The following is an 8,004-nucleotide window of genomic DNA, read 5'->3' as shown; positions in this document are numbered from 1 at the left end:
TAATCCAACCATAATCAATAGTCAATAATCTACCATCTGAAAGAAATGCCACAACTACTCAGAGAGAATGTGATTCAGGTGGAGGTCTGCATCTGGAAAAGCTGAGAGGACAATTTTAGCTTCAGTCTAAAATGGGCTCCTTCTGGCTCAGTTTCTCCATCGTGTTCCTTTGCAAAGGAATGTTAACCCACCTGGATATTCCTGAGTCTGGCTGTGAGGTGGAATGGACAAATCATGTTCCTGCTTTATCCTTTTATAGCAAATTTCTATAATCAGAGCAAATGGTCAGTAAGTTAGTACTTGGGCTTGTTATCTGCCTGTTGGCATAGCCATGTGAATTATTATCCCATGGGCTAAGGCTGGGATAATAAAATGTGTGTTTAATTATATTCCTTTCTATACCCTAAACAACTTAGTAATCAGGTTATTCTACTAATTACTTAAACTAAATCAGAAAATTAAATCAGAAACATTTCCAGTTTGGTTTGGGGAAGAGAACTTCAGTGCAATTAATTTTCTTAGAGGAAGGTAACCTGTAGAAAAATGGGTGTTTGGCCTAGTCATTACTTAAGTATTCTCCCAAGTCTTTTGTTATAATTGGAGTAAAAGTCAGTCTCCAGCAAATTCATTTGTGTTAACTATTGAACCCAGGGGTAGAAAACTTCTACCTGCAGGGGTGTTGTTACTTCCCAATAGCATCTGATCCTCCTAAATGAGTTGGAATCAGAGTGGAAACTTTTGAGAAAAGTAACAAGATCAGATAATCCTGTATGTCAAATGTGAATGATTTTAATGGGGCTCCTGCTTTCTTTCTTTGTCTTCCCCCATTCTGATATCACTTTTACTTCTCCTTGTATTTGGACCCTTCATATTGAACTTGCTTGTCAGATTTTTGTCTTCTAGATTACAGGCCATTCACCTACAGGTGGTAGCAAACAGTGGGTACCAGCCCATGTGCACCCATTGTCTCCTGGATGCAGCCTGTGCTCAGTCCCAATCAACCTCCTCCCCGGCAACCCCTTGAGGCAGGAACGACTCTATGACCCTTGCCAGTAGGAAGCAGTTTCAGAAGCGAGACCTTCGCCCCTTGCCCTAAAAGAGTTTGGGTTCCATCAATCTTACCCCCATTAAATTGCTCAGATTCACTTAGAATCCAGCCCACTTCTATTGGTGATACAGATAAACCCTGCAACTTTGACTGAAAGAAGAGTTGAGTGGTTGAATTCTTTTGAGGCAGACCCCACTATACCCTTAGGATTCCCAGCACCCCACACCTCAACAGGATTATCATTTTTATTACATTGGTTTGACCAATTATCATGAGCAATAAATACTTCTCTAATTATTCAGAACCATCTTTATTTCTGAAAAGAGTTGTTTTATAGCTGGATTCATATAGTTCTTAGGTATACATGATATACTCCTAAATATTTTATACCTTCTGTAGTTATTTTGAATGAGATTTACCTGTAAAATACAGGAAGGCTAATGATTTATGTAGATTTGTTTTACATCCTGAAATGCTGCTGAATTGGTTAATCGTTTCAATTATTTTTTTATCTAAATCTTTAGGATTTTCTAAGTAAATTAAAGTGATGTCATTTCCTCTTTGCCTATGATTATTTACTCAGTTTCTCTTTTCATCTTATTGCTATAGCTAGCATTTCTAAGACTATGTTAAAATAGTAGTGGTGATAATAAATATCCATGCTTTACCCCTTTCTAAATTTTCTTTATTATGTATAATGTTTGGTCTTGGTTTTGGATAGATATTACTTACAATGTTAAGCAAAGATTCATTTGTTTCTATGCTTTCTAGAGTTTTTAAAAGAGTTGGCTGCTAGATTTTGTAAAAAACTTTTTCAGTGTCTTGATAAAATCATGTGGTTTTAAATTTTTTCATATTAACATGATTTATTATATTTATAGTCTTCTTATATTGAATCAACTCTGCATTTCTGGTGTAAATCCATTTTAGTTATAGTATATAATCTTTCTAATGTGTTGCTGTAGTTTATTTGCTAATATTTATTAAAAATTTTTGTATCAATGTTCATTAGGTATATTAGTCTATAATTTCTTTCTCTGCTTAGCTATCAAGATCACATATGCATTATACAGATTGCAAATTTTCTTATGTCTTTCATTTTTTCTTGTTCTTATCTATTTCTTATTTACTTTTAAAAATTAATTTATTTTTAGTTTTCAATATTCAATTCCATAAGCTTTTGAGTTTTAAATTTTCTCCCCCTCCCTAAGATGGTGTGCAATCTGATATAAGCTCTACATATACATTCCTATTAAACATATTTTCACATTAGTCATGTTGTAATGAAGAATTAGAACCTATAGGAGGAACCATAAGAAAGAAGAAACAAAACAAAACAGAAGAGAAAAAAGAGCAAATAGTATGTTTCAATCTGCATTCAAACTCCATAGTTCTTTCTTCTTTGTGGACAGAATTTTCCATCATGAGACTTACAGAGATGTCTTAGGTCATTGCTGAGAAGAGCTAAGTCTATCAGTTAGTCATTGAACAATGTGGCTGTTAAACTGTGTACAACGTTCTGGTGACTCTGCTCACTTCACTCATCATTTCTTATAGCACAATACTATTCCATTATACTCATATACCACAACTTGTTCAGTCATTCCCTCTCAATTTCCAATTCTTTGCCACCACAAAAAGAGCAGCCCTAGAAATGCTATTGCTGGGTCAAAGGGTATGCACATTTTTATAGCCCTTTGGGCATAGTTCCAAATTGCTCTCCAAAATGGTTGGATCAGTTCACAACTCCACCAAGAATGCATTAGTGATCCAATTTTCCTACATCTCCAACATTTATCATTGTCCTGTTTGTCATGTTAGCCAATCTGATAGGTGTGATATGGTACCTCAAAGTTGTTTTGATTTGCATTTCTCTAATCAATTGATTTAGAGCATTTTTTCACATGACTATAGATAGCTTTAATTTCTTCATCCGAAAACTGCCTGTTCATATCCATTTATCAATTGTGGAATGACTTGTATTCTTACAAATTTGACTCAGTTCTCTATATATTTTAGAAATGAGGCCCTTATCAGACACACTGGTTATAAAAATTCTTTCCCAGTTTTCTGCCTCCCTCCTAATCTTAGTTGCATTGGCTTTGTTTGTGCAAGTTCTTATTTCTTCTTTTCTTATTATTGCAGTTGATGTAATATTGGAATTCATTTTTCTTTGAATGTTTAATAGAATTCACCTGTAAATCCACCCGGTCCTTGATTTTTTTTTCTTTGGGAGTTCATTTAAGGCTTGTTCAAAATTTTTTTCATATTATATATCTTTTACATATTCTATTTCTTTTTTAATCTAAGTTTTAAAATTTTTGTTAGTATTCATCTATTTTTTCACATTATCAACTTTATAAACATAGAATTGAGCAAAATAGTTTCTGATAATTTTCTTCCTTTTTCAATTATTATAAATTGTTTTCATTTTTGATAGGAATAATTTGTTTCCTATCTTTTAAAATCAGATTTGCTAATCACTTAACAGTATCTATTTTTATTTTTTCAAAAGTCAGCTCTTAATTTTATTTATTATTCCAATGTGGGTTTTTTCGGCTTTCATTTTTATTGCTCTCTTCTTTAATTTTCAGAAATTCTACTTTATTCTTTAATTAGGGTTTTTTCGATTTGCTTTTCAAGTTTTTTTTTTGTGTGCTCAATTGATTGATTTTTGTTTTCTTTTTTTGCGGACCAAAATATTTCTGGACTTAGGAGTTTTTCATACTTCATCAACACCCTAGTGACTCTCCTGGAGTTGCAAAAAACGCCTCAAAGTTTCTGTGATATGTTCCTCGTATTGTCTACTTCCCTTTCACTTCTCATACACTCAAAAAGCAAAATCTCTGACACCATCACTACCAAACTTTTCTGAACTGTCTTAGTCTTGTTATGAATTTGTTTGGTATGTTCAGAATTTAATATTGCTACAATTACTTAAAAAGTTCTGAGTTCTTGCTGCTATTACAGCTCTTTTGAATGAAGTTTATGTAATCAACTTATTCAAGGCATTATAATAGTTTTTAAAAGTTAATAGATATTGGAGATTTCTGCAGTGAGATTATAGCTGAATGGAATGCTGAAATAGCGAAGCCCCCCTCAGCATAGGATCCCACCCTATATTTCTCAGAAGCTGCCTCGCTGAGAAAGCAAAGGTCACAAGTAGATCAGGTGACAGAACCACATCCTGTTCACCCAGATTCTATCCCTCCTCAGGCACCCTCCCTAGTTGCTGAAGCAAACCATTCCCTGTTTTGCTCCCTTTTTGTCCTTGGTGCTGGGGAGAAGTTTCTGTGCTTAGACTGCGAGCTCCGAAGCCCAGCCATTGGGAAGAAGAGTGTTAGAGTCTACATAAACTTGCTCTAAGCTATACACCCACACACTTCCTTGCTGGCCATCTTAAGAGACTCTGGATGTGTCCTTTCTCATGAGAAAGCAATAAACTCCTTTTTGTCTTTCTTAAGAAAAGTCTCTGATTATTACAGGACACATAGCTCTTTAAAAATGTTATAAACCAGAAGCAAATCTGTACTTTTTACTCACTAGCAGACAAATAGAGAATGGTTCTGGAAGTCTGTTATGTTATGTGCAGGGGGCCAGCCTAGTCATAGTCAAAGAGTTCATCATTACTTTATGGAACTGTGGGTCACTCTGGAGCTTTCCTGAGGTCCTTCTGGAATGGCCCAGTAAGCTTATATAGAGTGTTCCAAGTTTTAAAACTGTACTGAGACTTTTGGGACAGTGTGTGTGTGTGTGTGTGTGTGTGTGTGTGTGTGTTTATATACTATATTTTTATATAAATTTATATAAATTATATACATACATACATACACACACATATTTGATTTCCCAAATATCATGTTATGAACTAATATTTCTTTTTCTTTCCTTTCTTCCCTCATTTCCTTCCTTCTTTCATACTCAAATGTCTACAATGATTAAAGCTCTCTTTTTAGGACTCTAGGAGTCCCGCAAAGTCCTTATTTTCCAAGAATTTACAGGCAGCACTCCAAACATCTTCATCTTGGAAGCTTACTGCATGCAGCCTTGGAATTGATGTATTACAAGTCCTGCTGATCAAGGTCCAGGCCAGCCATGTCTTTCCTCCTTCCTCTCCAGGCTATACTCTCCTTCCCAGCTTCCTTTTACCTACAGACTCCTCAAGGACAAGGACTCTTTCTGCTTGTATCTGTCTGTATTCCTGGCACTGCGGAAGAACTTAATAAATGCTTGTTGCTGGACTGAAAATAAGACTGCCCGTAAGTGCCAGGCATTAAGTATATATGGGATATTTTGGGATTTTTGAAGATGAAAAGATCCCTTCTGGGTAGGTTTACATTTAACAGGAGATACTAAATAAAATACACCAACCAATTATGAATGTTGTTGTTCAGTCATTTCAGTCCTGTCTGACTCTTTGTGAACCCATTTGGAGTTTTCTTTGCAGAGATACTGGAGTGATTTGCCATTTCCTTCTCCAGCTCATTTCACAGAGGAGGAAACTGAGGTAAAAAGGTTAAATGACTTACCCAGGGTCACATAGCTAGTAAGTGTATGAGGCCAGATTTGAACTTGGGAAGATGAATCTTTGTGTCTTGAGGCACCCTATCCACTGTGAATAAATCAGTGACAAAAACATCAAACACTGAATTAAGTTGGGTGGCTACAGATACAAAAGGGAAGGCGGTTGTCCCAGCCTTCAAGAAGTTTACTCTTTAATGGGGGAGCATCACATATGCAGGGCATGGTGGTGGGGAATGCTTTGGTCTAGAGGGTTGTCGAATGTTAACAATAGAACAAGACATTACATATGCTCTTTCCAGACAATGGTAGTTTTGATTGATTAGTTATCTGAGTAGGAGGTGGAAAGAGGGCTGGGTGACCGAGGGCTTGGCCTTTTCTGGCTTGGTCTCTGGAGGGTAGGATTAGGGGCTTAAAACAGACAAAAGAATAACAAACAAATGGCACTTCCTTAAACAGAAATAAAAATATCCTTTCTTTATTTAAAAAAAAAGATTTCATCTGAGAAAATATTGGTGTCCATTTTATTGTACACCCTCTGACAATTACTCAGAATTGTCTGGTATTTTCAGGGTTAAATTAGCATTTAATGCATATAAATGAAAGCTACTGGAGTGAAAATAAGCCCACTTGAAGCTATTTAAATAATGGTAATTAATAACCTTATATTCTCTTACATTCTCAATCTTCGAAAAATATAAAAGATGTAGTGAATAAGTACATTATATAGCTGATTTTTTTCCTAATGAAAGGACTGTAACGCCAGTATTACACCTTTTGAAAAAAGTACTTTCAGCAGCTTTTTCATAATATACTTAAGAGTCCTATGTGGCATGATGAATGTTGACAAGAGATTACTTTATTCCAGATTTGTTTTTGTCATTTAGATCTTTGCTACTGGTGATGATTTCCTTTTATTAACATTAATATACACATTGGCATCTAGGGAGCTGGCCTGGTCCAGAATCAGTCAGACCTGAGTTCAAATCTTATCACAGACACTTACTAGCTGTGTGACCAAATAATTTATCTGCTGTTTGCCTCAGTTTCCTCATCTGTAAAAATGGGTATTTTAATAACACCTACCTCCCATGGTTGTTGTGAAGATCAAATATGAAAAAGCACTTAACACAGTGTTTGGCACACGTAAATATTAGTTATAGACCTCTAAAGGGCCCTGGACTTTCCCACGTGACCCAGGTGCATGGCTCCTGAGGCTCATCTCAGTATAATCCTTTCAACTATGCTGGCAATGTGGCTTTGACCCAGCCCCAATCTCCAATTTTCTGTTTCCTCTAACCTAGCCCAGCCCTTCTCTGTTGGTTACCTCTGGACTGTGCCACTCCTTAATTACATCTAGACTCCTTCCTCAGGGGTTCAGGTCCCTGGCATTTCCCTGGGGCACCCAGACCTTCTGGGTCCTTTTCTGTTACCTCCCAGTCACCTCAGAGTACTTGGCTGCTACTAGAACCTTGCCACATTCCTTCTGTATAAAAGGTCCATCTAGCCTCCATTAAAGTGCTCAGATTCCTTAAGAGTCTGGCCAGCATTTCAATAAAGTCTCACAAATGGGCTGATTCTTAAAATCTTGCCTACCTCAATCGGTGTTTTAATACACCTTGTCTCTGAAGGAAAAAAGGCTTGAATTGATATTTGAGCTAGGACCCCCATCTTCTGCCCTTGAATTTTGGGGATCCTAGTCTCCCCAGACCTCAACATTTTGGTTCAACACCCCCAGACTGCAGCACTAAGCAGTCCTTGTGTTATGGCTTGTTCTGTACATGTTTAGTATGCTTTATCACATGTTTAGTAGTTTAGTATTTAGCCATTATTAAAATAACCAAGAATTCATGTGTCACTTTTTATTTTCATGGTACATGCTAGATTCCACATGAATAAAAGTATTGTAAATCCACTTGAACTGGTCTGAACTTTATAATTACTGGATTTCTTTAAATTGTAAAGACATCTATATTATGGTTATCTTCTTTTGTTGGCTATGCAGACACAGAACTATTGTTATGTTCTCAATACAAGCTACTCATACCCTGAGAATCCACTCTTTATTTTAATTTTCTTATTCTCTACTAAATAAAAATAGTAATTAAAATACTTATTTATATCAAAATGTGTCATCAGTGCTTATATCACTAGTAAAATCTCAAGGATTTTGGTCATGCAGAAGAAAAAAAATTCAGGCTCGAAAATCTTTTTCTTAATATGGGTGAACATTACATCTGGCAATTACCCCATCCAGAAATTTGCTCAAGTTGAAAGTGATTTTCGACTAGATAAATCATTCCAGTGTTCTTAGGTCAACATTCTGGTGTTTTAATTGGACTTAACCAAGACAACTGCTTTACACCTATATTTTCTCCATATTTCTACCGAGTCTACCACACTTGCCACCATAATACTGATAAACTATCTTCTTG

This window comes from Phascolarctos cinereus, unplaced genomic scaffold (genome assembly GCF_003287225.1).
Source record: "Phascolarctos cinereus isolate Bilbo 61053 unplaced genomic scaffold, phaCin_HiC Scaffold_9;HRSCAF=440, whole genome shotgun sequence".
NCBI classification, from domain to species: domain Eukaryota; kingdom Metazoa; phylum Chordata; class Mammalia; order Diprotodontia; family Phascolarctidae; genus Phascolarctos; species Phascolarctos cinereus.
Note: the sequence above shows the minus strand (reverse complement) of the source record.